Below are 12,703 nucleotides of genomic sequence, written 5' to 3'. Positions count from 1 at the left end.
TCTGTTGTGCAGGATTCAAAGTTTTGGCAGCTTAATCTTTCTTTTGTTGTTCATTGTTAATGTTTTCCAGTCGTTTAATGCACTGAACTGGTATCTCCATGCTAAATTACATTTTGATTGTTTTAAATATGGTTTATTAGTTTGTGACAGAATGCGGTGGATCATTGTTGGTGCCTAACAAACTGCTATTGCTCTCCACACTTCCCTCCAACCTTCTTCCTTTTGGAAAGAGTCCAGGTTTTGTTCTAAGGGTTTTTTTCTTCCATGTGCTTTGGAAAGGTTAGCCTCCTAAGCCTTAGAGTATAAATAATAATTATTCTTAGGGAGTTACTCCTATCCCCCATGCCAGTGATTGGTGTAGGCTGAAGAACTAATGTGAAAGTTTTCTTCATTTTCTTTAAAAAAGGGGGGGGGCATCTAAGATAAGAAGTTGTTTCCTTTTTTTACTGTAAGAACATGATGCTTGGAGCCACAGTGGCAATTGTGGACCCATGACAGAGAAGAAGTAAGAGAATCACGGAGGCATTATTGAGTCTCTGAATTAGACCAGAGACTGCCCTCTTATCATGTGAGATACTAAATTCTTCATTATTTGAGCCGTTTTTTTAATTGGGCATTCTGGTGCTAAAAGCATCCTAACTCCTACCAAAGAAAAGATGAGAAGTATTTTGTTAAAATGTGAAAAAACTGCTCCTATACTTTATAGTTTTTACATGTGAGACTCTGGAATTTTATGGGTAGAAAAAAGGTAAGACATTTAAACTCTTCACATTTACATTTGAGGTAACTATGTAGTTCATCATGTAAATTATAAATAAAGATGGGGTTTATCTGAGGAAAAAAACAAGTAGAAATATTCACTAGTTTTGTTCACATATACCTATCAGCTACTCAAGCCTATTTTTGCCTGAAAGTAGTTTTGTGGCTTAGAATATAATGCCCAAACCAAACCTGCTGAATCAGAATCTCCTGAGGTTTGGCTTAGTAATGTGCGTTTTAAACCAGTTCTCCCATGATTCTGAGGCAGCCAGTTTTTGAGTTTAGTAACCACTGACCCTAGGGCAAATGTCTAAATTTCTCAATGCTTTGGAACTCTAAGTACTGCTACTTTTATTTGCTGGTAATAAGAAAGTGCTTGAATTTCACATTTCAGCAGCTAAATTAATACTAAAATGTTGCCCGTCAAGGATATGTAATGTGCATGAAAGTACTGTTCTTGAATTTGTTCTTTGTTCTCTCTGCACCATTTATTTAGTGCAGCTTTATGTAGATACATAATTTCTAATATTTTATAATTAGAGAAAAGGGAATTTTTGTTTTATTCCTTTTCTGTTGTGTACCTAATAAGCCACTTTTCCCGGAATATATTGTCTTACTCAAGACTCTTTTGTTATAGAAATCAAATTCATGGGGCGCCTGGGTGGCTCAGTTGGTTAAGCGGCCGACTTCAGCTCAGGTCATGATCTCGCGGTCCGTGAGGGCTGTGAGTTCGAGCCCCACGTCGGGCTCTGTGCTGATAGCTCAGAGCCTGGAGCCTGTTTCAGATTCTTCGTCTCTCTCTCTCTGACCCTCCACTGTTCATGCTCTGTCTCTCTCTGTCTCAAAAATAAATAAATGTTAAAAAAAAAAATTTTTTTTTAAAGAAATCAAACTCACACTTGTAGGCAAAAAGATAAATTAAGTGGCTTATATACTGACACTATAGAAGGCGTGGGTGCAGCTGGGCTGGGGAGTGGCAGTAAGGGTTAGAAGCAGTGACCCTTAACTGTGCAGGATGTTTGCTGCTTCTCACTGCTATTTGGCTCATTATCTCAGACCTGCTTCCTCCCCAGAGCTAGAACAGTGTCTGCCAGCAGGTCTCAGACCCCGTCCCCAGAGCTTCATCACCCTGGAGGACCCTCTCTTGAATGACTGCTTATAATAGTCTAGTGAGTGTGAACGAGTGACATACATCCCTGAATTTAGACACATTGTGGTTACAGTAACTTAGTTGTAGTTAGTTCAACTAACAACATCGAGTAACTAGCACTGTTTGTTGGGAAATCTGTTAGGGTCTGACGAGAGTGACCGGAGAGCGGTTTAAACACAGAGTAGTTTATCTTCTCAAGTAAGAGCAATCTCAGAGACAGGCCTTTTAAGATTGAAATCAGGGCCCTAGACCTTTCTGTCTTCCTGTTTCACCATCCTAACATGAGACTTCTTTTGTCAAGATTACTTCATGGACCACAGTGGCTGTCCTTATGTCCAAAAGGAGAAAGATCAGAAGAGCAAAAGCATGTATTTCCTAGCTGAGTCAGCTTCCTCTAAGCATCCTTTCCAGGGGTTCCATAAGTTCTTCTTTATATCTCAGTGGGCACACCTCATTAACACCTAATCGCAAGAGAAGCCCGGAAACAGAATGCTTTAGTTGGATGCGTTGCTACCCTGACTGAGACTGAGCAGGAAAGGGAGAGTGGGCAGTGTGTGGCAGTGACCAGTGTGTACCATCAGCAGTTGGCAAAGGTTGGCCGTGTTGAGTTCATTGGCAACTTTTTACTCATAATCCCGAGGCGTCTGGGTGACTCAGTCGGTTAAGTATCCAACTCTTGAATTCGGTTCAGGTCGTGATCTCACAGTTCATGAGTTCAAGCTCCACATCGGGCTCATGCTGTTAGCACAAAGCCTGCTTGGGATTCTCTCTCTCCCTTTGTCTATGCCCCTGCGAGCACACACGCTTTCTCTCTTTTATCTCAAAATAAAAAACGTTTAAAAACACAATCTAAACAGTAATATGAGCTGAGTCAAACCTGTTTTCAAGTTAGTATCAAATCTCATTTTCTTTCATATTCGTTTGCTTACTCATTCAGTTCATTTCCAGATAGTGGAAGTCTGTTTATATCCCAGCTTTAGTGCTTTCATTTGTAGTGATGAGGTTGTTAGTATAAGTCTTACTTTATATGTAAGCAAAACTGCTGTAAAGGAAAATCACGTTTCTCAATGGCATTTGTGAAAACTCACCAGCCCTCTATGTCACTTATAAAACTTTGCTGGTAAATCTCCTTTGGTCATAACCCTTCTCTCTTTAGTCGCTCTCCATGGCCTGTCAGATGACACCCAGGCTATTCTGTCTAATGTTCACAACCTTCAACCCTGTTCCCAACCTACCTTTCTAAACCACTGCATTATAACCAAGTCAAACTAGTCATCTCATTTTTTACCACAATATTTTTTCACCATGACCTTCCTAATTTATGTTTTCCAGATCCTACCCATCTTTTTTTTTTTTTTCTTCAACGTTTATTCATTTTTGGGACAGAGAGAGACAGAGTATGAACAGGCGAGGGGCAGAGAGAGAGGGAGACACAGAATCGGAACCAGGCTCCAGGCTCTGAGCCATCAGCCCAGAGCCCGACACGGGGCTCGAACTCACGGACCGCAAGATTGTGACCTGGCTGAAGTCGGACGCTTAACCGACTGCGCCACCCAGGCGCCCCGACCCTACCCATCTTTATTGGGTTCATGCTGACAGGCCATTTCACTTACCTCAGCTTTTTTGGTCCACATGTCTTTCAGAACAATAATAGTTATTATTTAATGAACTCTAATTATGTATCAAGTACTGTTGTAAGGGCTTTAATGTTTGAATTCATTTAATCCTCATAAAAATTCTATGAAGAAGATACTATTGTTATACCCATTTTAGAGATAACTGAGGCACGTAGAAGTACAGTAGTTTTCCCAAGGCCTGATCCAAAATTGCGCCTTAGGCTTTCTGGTTCCAGAATTCATTTATGTTATAGCATCTCATATTCTTACTTGTATTTTAATTATGTACTTATCTACCCATAACTAGTTTGGACATTTCATTTCTTTTTTTAATTTTCTCACAGGATCTAGTGTTTCTACAAAAGAAACACTATCCTCAATAAATATTTGTTGACTGAATTTAAAAATGTATTAACAGTAGCCAAGGAGATTAAATCTCAACCCAGGTTTGTTTGCTTGATTTTTCTCTTTAACACTAGATAGCAAATGTGTAACATTTCCAGTAAACTTCCAAAATAAAGTATTTTCATCTAAAAGAAAAATTTTCATCTAAAAGAAAAATCTTGTGGGCCAAGGAATTTGTACAAATGAGATTTAAAAACAAATTTGGGCATCTGGGTGGCTCAGACAGTTGAGTGTCTGACTCTTGATTTCAGCTCAGGTCATGATCCCAGGGTCATGGGATTGAGCCCCATGTCAGGCTCCATGTTGGAGCCTGCTTAAGATTCTCTTTCCTCATCTGCCCCTCCTGCTTACGCACACTCTGTCTTTCTTAAGATAGATGGATAGATAAACAGAGAGATAAAAAGAAATTATCTCTCTTGTGCCTGAAATGTAAGTGTAGAAGTTTGGCAAGTTAAAACCAGTTTTGTTTTTGGTCTTAAGGGGAAATGCTCACACCTCAATAAAACTTGCCCTTGATAAGCAAATGGTCGTGGTTGGGGTTGTTGCCATAAGACCACCTGATTGTGTTTGTTATGTTGTAACTGGGGCTCGAGGGTGCAGGAAGAGCACCTGGCTCCAGGGGCCCCAAATAAAGCAGGTTTGGCCATTTGCCACTGACAAAATCCAAAGGCACAGAGACCTATGGTGGCGAAACAGGAGAGGAATTTATTTCAATGAGGCCAACACCAGGAAGACAGTGCACTGATGTCTCAAAGACTGCCTCTGAAGTGCTGAAAATACTTCTCAGTTTATATATGGAAAGTATGGAACAAAGGTCAGTGGGTACATATACAGCTGGGCAGTAAAGGTCAAGTCGACCATGGTCTTCAGATCAGTCATGTGGGGTCTTGTTGGTTGTCAGGGCAGTTAATGCTTGAGGGGGTGGTTTCAGTTCCCATCACAAGATTCTTTGCACATTGGGTCTTGTGCCGGAGTTCAAAGATAAGAAGAACTTAATCAGTTAGAAAGTACAGACTGAGGTCAAAATGGAGGTAAAGTCCTTTTTCAATGTAATCTCCTGACAAAGGGACAACTAAGGAAGTCAGTTACTTTCATTGAGTTAGTTGTAGATATAAAAGTATCTCTTAGTTCCCAAGGCTATGTCTGGATCATGAGTCTCCACAATGTATTCTGTCGTGTTCCATGGTAGTAAAACTTCTAAAAAACGTGCACATTTTCTTGCCTTCTTTCAAGAGAGTAAGCATGAGTTTCTTGGGAAATCAAGCCAACACACAAAAGCAGCTGTTGACTGTAAAAAAACAAAAAACAAAAGAGCCAGCTATTTTACCAGCAAAATGAGTTTATTCGGGAGTAGCAGAAGATTATAATTCAGGACAAGCTGAGTATGGCAAACCATAGGCGAGTGTGGAGAACAGAGAAGGGCTTGCTTTTATGAAAGAAAGGAGGCAGCCAGGAGGGGCTGAAGAGTTCTGGGTGGTGACAACTTCTCACTGGCTGAGTGTGGCAGTTTCTCATTGGCTGAGCTGTTGATGGGCAAGGAGAAATTCTTTGTACTGCTGGGGCATGTAAAGTCAGCTTCTTCCCGGGCACTTGGGTGGCTCAGTCAGGTAAGCCTGACTTTGGCTGAGGTCATGATCTCACTGTTTGTGGGTTCAATCCCTGCATCGGGCTCTGTGCTAACAGCTAAGAGCCTGAATTCTACTTCAGATTCTGTGTCTTCCTCTTTCTCTACCCCTCCCCGCTCACACTCTGTCTCTCTCTCAAAAATAAATAAAACATTAAAAGGAAAATTTCTAAGCCACAATAAATAAAACATTAAAAGAAAATTTTTTTAAGTAAGCTTCCTCCTATTGGGGATGTGAGTGGTAGTGCATGAGAGCTCCCCCTTCAGGGCTTCCTGACATTTTAAATGAAATTTCCTCTATTTTCACAAAACCCTTATAGTTTCTTTGAGACTATTTTTTTATGATAATGAAACTGGTAACACTGTCATATGTTTGATTTTATTCTTGCATCAAAAACAGACTGTCTTCTAAGCAGATGGTTCAAGTGTAGAATTGACTTAGTTACTTGGATAATAGATGCTTTGTTAGTAAATCAGGCTCTGTAGAAAACCAGTTAGATTTTAAAATTTCTTTCAGAATGAAAATCAATAGATATGTAGATAGAATATAAGTTACAAACTATCATTCAAAAATGTGTATTCATCCAGAGTTGAAATAGAACCTAGGCAAGGAAGCTAGAGCTTAGCTAAATTTACATTTATTTTCTTGCTCCTATAACTTGGTTGTTGATTTATTATTTCATAGTCATCAACATGTTCCTAAGTCTGAATTTCTTTATTGTGCTAGAATTTCAGATTATTTTTCATAAAACACAAGTACTTCCAATTTCCTATTAGTTACCATTGCACACTTAAGTACAAAATTACTAAATTGAAAGTTAGCATCATTTGTTTCTTGCACACATATACTTTGACTTGGAATTTTTCTAGAATTGTAATGGTTAAGGTGAAAATGTAGTTAAAGATTCCAGAGCCCATTAAATTCACCACTCAAAATCCAGTTTTTTTTCCCTATCAAGTGAAATTGTCTTCAGAGATGAGTTCACATATTCAAAGGAGATATAAATATAACCAGACATCTCACTTTTAGCTGAGAAGTTGATATGTCACGTGCTAATAGGAAAAGGGAAGAAAGATGATCAGTTTTAATGGCCCTATCATTGTTGCCTTTTAAATTCTTTCACTTTGGTTTGTATTTGCTTATATAAATGAACTTACTAGAGTCAGTCTGCTCTCCATGGGTATACACTTTCTGTTTATTGTGCAAAATAGTTTATATACATCCCTATTGGCAGATTCTTTGAGATGTAAATATGCATGATTGAATATTTTACTGGTTATGCTAATTGTTCCAGATAGTACTGGCGCTATCCTAGTGAGGGAGATTGAGGGAAACTTCTCAGGATGCAACATTTGAGCTGGACCTAAATCCTATAAACTGATGAGGTACACAAGTTATGACAGTTCAGAAGGAGGAACTGTGGCTATCAATCTCACGCAAAAAGTGGAAAGAATTTAGAAAGGATTAGATGAAATAAAAGGGAGTATAAAATGGCTAAGTCATCATTTTATTAAACTGGCTTTCAAGGACCAAACTTGTTAATTGATGACCTAAGAACTGGACATTTTCAAATTAGAAGGCTGAGTCCTGTTAGCAAGTATATTTTAATAGCTATCACTCCCTGGGGAAGAAGATCCTAGTGGTAAAAAGGACTTTCATTATAATTGGTCCCTTCCTAAGCAGGTGTTTATGGATTAATTTGATTCTTAAATCATTTGGCTCTTCCACTTTTTCCGAATTTGCTGTGTTGTGAAATTTTAGCTCTAATAGAAAACCAAGATGATAACATAGAACAACGCTTGGCCTTTTCTTGGGTAGTAAGTTGAGAATATCTAAAACTGCTAATGTCAGTGTTGTTAACCTTAAAAATAAAAGCTGCCAGTTATTTTACCAGTAAAAAAAAAAAAATGGGTTTATTTTGGAATTTTAAAAAAAATTGCAATCTAGGACAAACAAGCTGCAGAAAAACCAGGCAACAAAGGAGAGGTACGCTTTGTTGGGAAGAGTGTTATAAACTAAAGTCCATTGGAACAACCTAGGAGTAGGAAGTATAGTAGCTTTTCATTGGTTGAGCTGTTGGGGTTAGTGGAGGGAGATAAAGAAAGCCTCTCTTCCTCCACTGAAGTAGTAGAGTAGTGTCTACTTGCAAGGCCAAGTCCATCTGTTTCTGTTGGGTATGCAGTTGACCAGGAGTGTTAGTGTCAGGGAGCCCTCTTGCTTAAACTATTGACCCTAACAGGTGAAACCAGAAATAGACAAGGCAACTTCACAACTCATGCTCTGAAACCCATTGTTCTTTTTTCTTATTGTTCTGTTTTTGTCACACTGTCTTGAGGCATTGACGAAGACATTTTGCAGTGACCACAGCATTACAGCCACCAGGCCAGAAAAGCTCTGATAGCAGCAGAATGCCTAGAAAACCACACTCAGCCCAACCCTTTCCCTGCCCATGATCATGGGCAGAACACACACTGACGTCGCCGCCTCTCACCCATGATCACAGGTTCCCTGCCTACTCTCTTGCATGTACCCCTGCTCCCAACCTCTCCTTATAAAGATCTAGGTGTCCATATTGCCAGCAGAGGTGGTTGTTAAGGCTTGAGCCTGCCGCCTTCCCTGGCTGCCAGCATCTAAATTTCTCCCTTTCTCTTTTTCAAACGCTCATCTTATGAGCTGTTGCCTTCTCTTGTAACGGGTTTGTCTGAGTTTGTTCGACAACAGTGTTGGCAAACCCAGCCAGGAACTATGCTTTCAGTATGTTCAGCCTCCTCAGGATCCCCGGAACAGAGCAGTTGGCCACACGGTGCACAAGGGCTTACCCATTCAAATCCTGAGTTAGCAGCAATGATAGATGGTTTAGTAACAGTAGGACATAGTGCCCAGTGCCAAAACCTCCTGACTCCATTTTAGTGAGGATTCCCATTACTAATTTTCACAGTGTTCAATGATGATAACTTAGTGTTTAGAAGAAGTTGTTGGCCTGGGATCTCTGTCAGGCTGTCTTTGGGTTTAGTGTTTAATTTCTGTGAGTTTGATTCACTCTCTACCTGATTACTGCCTTTTAACAGAAGCTAATAAAGATATTTGAGAGAGATCCTCGTATTTGCGAATTTTAATGTACTTTTCTAATTAGTGCACTTTGGTGTTTCTCTTTAAGTCATGAAGATATGGTATAGTGCCAAGATAAGTGAGTTTGCAAATTTGGGAGAAAGCAAAAGGAGGCTGTTGGTATTCTTACTTTACTTTTTTGTAACTGCGTATGAATACTATGATATATGTAAGAAATATATTTGGGGGGCGCCTGGGTGGCTCAGTCGGTTAAGCATCCCACTTCAGCTCAGGTCATGATCTCACGGTTTGTCAGTTTGAGCCCCACATTGAGGATTCTGGTCTTCCTCTCTCTCTCTGCTCCTCCCCCACTTGCTCCTTATCTCTCTCTCTCAAAATAAATAAAACTTAAAAAAAAAAAAAAATTGTTATCTAGGGGCACCTGGATGGCTCAGTTAGTTAAGCATCTGACTCTTGATTTCTCCTCAGGTCATGAGATATCCAGCCCCACGTTGGGCTCTGTGCAGCCTGCTTAAGATTCTCTCCCCCTCTCCCTCGACCCCTCTCCCCACTCACACTCTCTCTTTCTCTCAAAATAAATAAATAAACAAAATAAAGATTGTTACCTAAAGTGGAGGCAGTCTTGTGGGACAGAGCCCTTAACCTGTGTGTTCTAACATGTCTCCAGGTACACGGTGTCAGAATTGAGTTAAATGCTTAGTGGTGTTGGAAAAAACACACATCAGAAACAAGTATTTGTGGCCTTCTCAATGTCCTAGTATTTTTCTGATCTGAAAGATTTATATTACTGACCTAAGAGATAAAAATCAGTAATCAACTGATAGAACATTAGAGTACTTTCTGTTACTTAGCACTATTAGTATGTGCAAAAGAGATTAGTAGATTTGTTTCTCACCCATTAAGAGGACTTCTCCTTTGGGTGTTAGTGATGAGTAAATTGGCACCAAATTATGGAGACAGTTTTGTGCTGGTTTGAGTCGTTTGGAATTAAGCTTGTTTTGCAAAGTGAAGGCTGGTGATAAGAAAATGTTGGGGTTCGAAAGCGAACGGTCAAGAAAGAATTCTTGAGGCATCTTTGCAAAAAGTGTGGTTTTATTAAAGCACGGGGACAGGACCCAAGGGGCAGAAAGAGGTGCACTGGGGTTGTGAGGGGTGGCAGATTATAAACTTTCAAGTATATACGTTCAAGTTGGGAGGGAGTTAGGAATAGCGTTAAATCCCTAAGGAATTTGGAAGTAAGGTTTCCAGGACCTTAGAGGAAATCGTCATTTGCTACTGTCTAATCATGAGATCCTTCAGATGTATATAAATGGGCATTTGCTTGGAGGATGATTGCTAACATTATCTTGGGGCGGGAGGTTGCGGGGGGGGGGGGGGGGGGGGGGAGGGGAGGGAGGTGCAGGGGTGGTTAGAGATAAAGGAAGTTTCCAAAGAAATTATTATATGTTAAAAGAGACTTACAGGATCCTGGAGGTCGGGCTAATGTTAAGCCAAGGTTACCTTTGCCCTTAGCAAAGTATTGACATCAAGGCAGTTGAGTTCCTGGAGGAAGGTCACTCTGCCTGTCTCAAGGACTTGTCAGTGGTCTGTAAGTTGTAAGGAAATTTAACTTTTTTCTTTTGCCTTTGTTCTCACATCAGCTGGGAACCAGGTTACATAAGTTAAGATAAAGGGTGACATTTCCAAGAAGTGAGTAGTCAAGAGTTTTAATGAAGTTTAATGAAGTTAAATGAAAAAATTAAGAGTCCTCACAATTGAATCTTTAGTCATTATCACAAACATCCCTAAAGAATATACTGAAACACATTATTTGGTGACGAATGTTTTGGAGACTCTTGTTGGACTTTCTTCTGTAGCTTTTTATGAGTCATGCCCTATAGCATAGAGATACATGAAAAGGGAGTCAGGATTAATTGAGATTTAGGATTTCCTACTGATTTAAAGAAGTTTATTAGCTCTGACGTAGTGGGACATATATCCACAGTCTGCTTCAGCTTCCTTTTCTAAAATGTGGTTTGAGCAGAATTGAGAAAACCAAACTAGATATCACTGACATTTAGGAAAAGCAGGACAGAATCTTATAAGGCATTTGGGAGAATTGCCTTTTTGGTATGCATTTTTTTCCCCTTAAATGAATAGTTTCTCTGTTAATTAGGCACCAGTGTAAAATTTAGATTAATCTTAAATTTGTACTTTTACAACTACTGCTACCGCTAACTGAAATCTCCTCTTGAAATAGTTTGGCCAGCTGTCATTTACTTTGTTAAGCCTTTTCCAGATTCCCCCAGGCATTTAGCCACTTCCTCTTCTGTGCTCTGCAAATCAGGTTATGGTATAATGATCTGTTTACAGCTCTCTTTTCCCTATTAAACTGTCAGTTCTATGCTGTTACGGTCTTAAGAGGAGGGACCTTTTTCCCTCTTTATCCCTGTGGAAGTCCTTCTGTAAGCTGTGATTGGGGCAGGGGGAAGCCAAGCCTCCCAGGTTCTAGAGAAATTGCACAGGGTGCTGACAACTCCGTAAACCAAACACTTGGTCGATTTGTTAGTTCTCAGTATTCCTGTTAATCTTCCAGAATCTTGACAGATCTCTGCTGCTGCATTATTATTGTTTTCCCCCTGGCAGCCATATGCAGAACCACCATGCCACTGTGATTCTACAAACATATTACAGAAATGTTTGCCATTGCATAGGATAATTTTATAGCATATACAACAATGAATACATCTAAACCAAATCTGCTAGAATAATATAAAACTTTCTTCTCAGTATTTTTAGAGATGTTTTGTTATAAGTAGCCTGATAATGAGAATAGTTGAAGGCTTTATTATATAATAATAATACGTTGTTTGGTTTGGGAGTAGGACTATAAGTTTAATACATTTCAATCTCCATATATTTTTTGTTTATAGGTTGTTACTATTTGTGTCATTTAAAAGGGGCTATAGGACTTTTCAGAACTGTGAGAAAAGTGGTTGACTTTGATGTTTTCAAGAATGGGTTTTGTTTTCTTTCTTTGTGTGAAAAATTTAAATTTAATTGAGACCAGCAAAACCTTCACTTTGAAAAAATGGGAAAGATCATGAATCACTACTTTTCTAAAACATATGCAAACCCTTCTGGTTATAGCAAACTGTGTTGGCTTGCTTGTCTATATTTCAAGCTACATGATGAAACAATTTTGTTTTCTCAACTTGAGATGTTATTTTTAATTTTTGCTGTAGCAGTTTCATATGAAAGGAGTGTTTTCAGCGCCAGTTACGTTACACTCTAGATTTAGTTGTAAGACAACTCACAACTAAGGTCACTGAACATTTTTATGTCATTAGCACTCTAACAAGGTATTGACACCATTATAAAATGGTGTGTTCATGTACTCTGTTAAGAAATCCCCATTTTGGGCGAAGGGTATGAAATGCAGAACAAATATGGTCGGTCATTAAATACGAGATAACAATTAAACACTTATTTTGTGGTAAGCACTGTTCTAGTCGCTTGGGACGATTTTCCTCATATAATTCTCACAAAAATCCCATGAAGATTAAATTGTTATCTGTATTTTCTATATAAGGGAATGGAAGCATGGAGAAGCAAAGTAATTTGCCTGTGCCCAGAAAAAGAGCTTGACTACTGTCTCTGACTCCATGGCCAGGTGCTTGTGACCAGGAAGCTGGACTGCCTCCTGTGAGGATGGGCATACAAAGAAAAGACTTGACCTCACTTGCAGTTAAAACACAAGCACGTACACACAATTAGAACTGTGTGATTGTTTGTATATTCTATTAGGTTCAGAAAGAAGAAAAGTAATTGTCAATACCCAGTTTGTGGGGAAAGGACAAACCTAATGCATTGAAATACAAATACATATTGTTACCCCTTTTTGGAGGACGAAACATGTAAATGTTGAAAGTACGCACATAGTTTGACCTGTTTGCCCCACTTCTAAGAATTATCCTGTGTAGCTAAACACAAGAAAACACGAAGATGTCTGGACAGTTAATATTACTGTTTATAATAATAAAAAATTAATAATAAAGTGTTCTGTAGGAATCAGGTTTACATAATTATGATGGGCAGCC

The 12,703-nt window shown here is 39.2% G+C and overlaps 1 protein-coding gene across 16 annotated transcripts in view; it reads left to right on the top strand.

Annotated features, from left to right (window-relative positions):
- The window catches only part of PLEKHA5 (pleckstrin homology domain containing A5), a 241,741-nt gene that overhangs the window by 112,699 nt on the left and 116,339 nt on the right, over positions 1 to 12,703 (top strand). The gene's annotated exons all lie outside the window — the stretch shown is intronic.

This window comes from Puma concolor, chromosome B4, assembly GCF_028749965.1.
Source record: "Puma concolor isolate L17-30 chromosome B4, mPumCon1.1.hap2, whole genome shotgun sequence".
In the NCBI taxonomy this organism is placed as follows: Eukaryota; Metazoa; Chordata; class Mammalia; order Carnivora; family Felidae; genus Puma; species Puma concolor.
The sequence above is the reverse complement of the archived record's forward strand: the minus strand, read 5'-3'. Positions and strand labels throughout refer to the sequence as shown.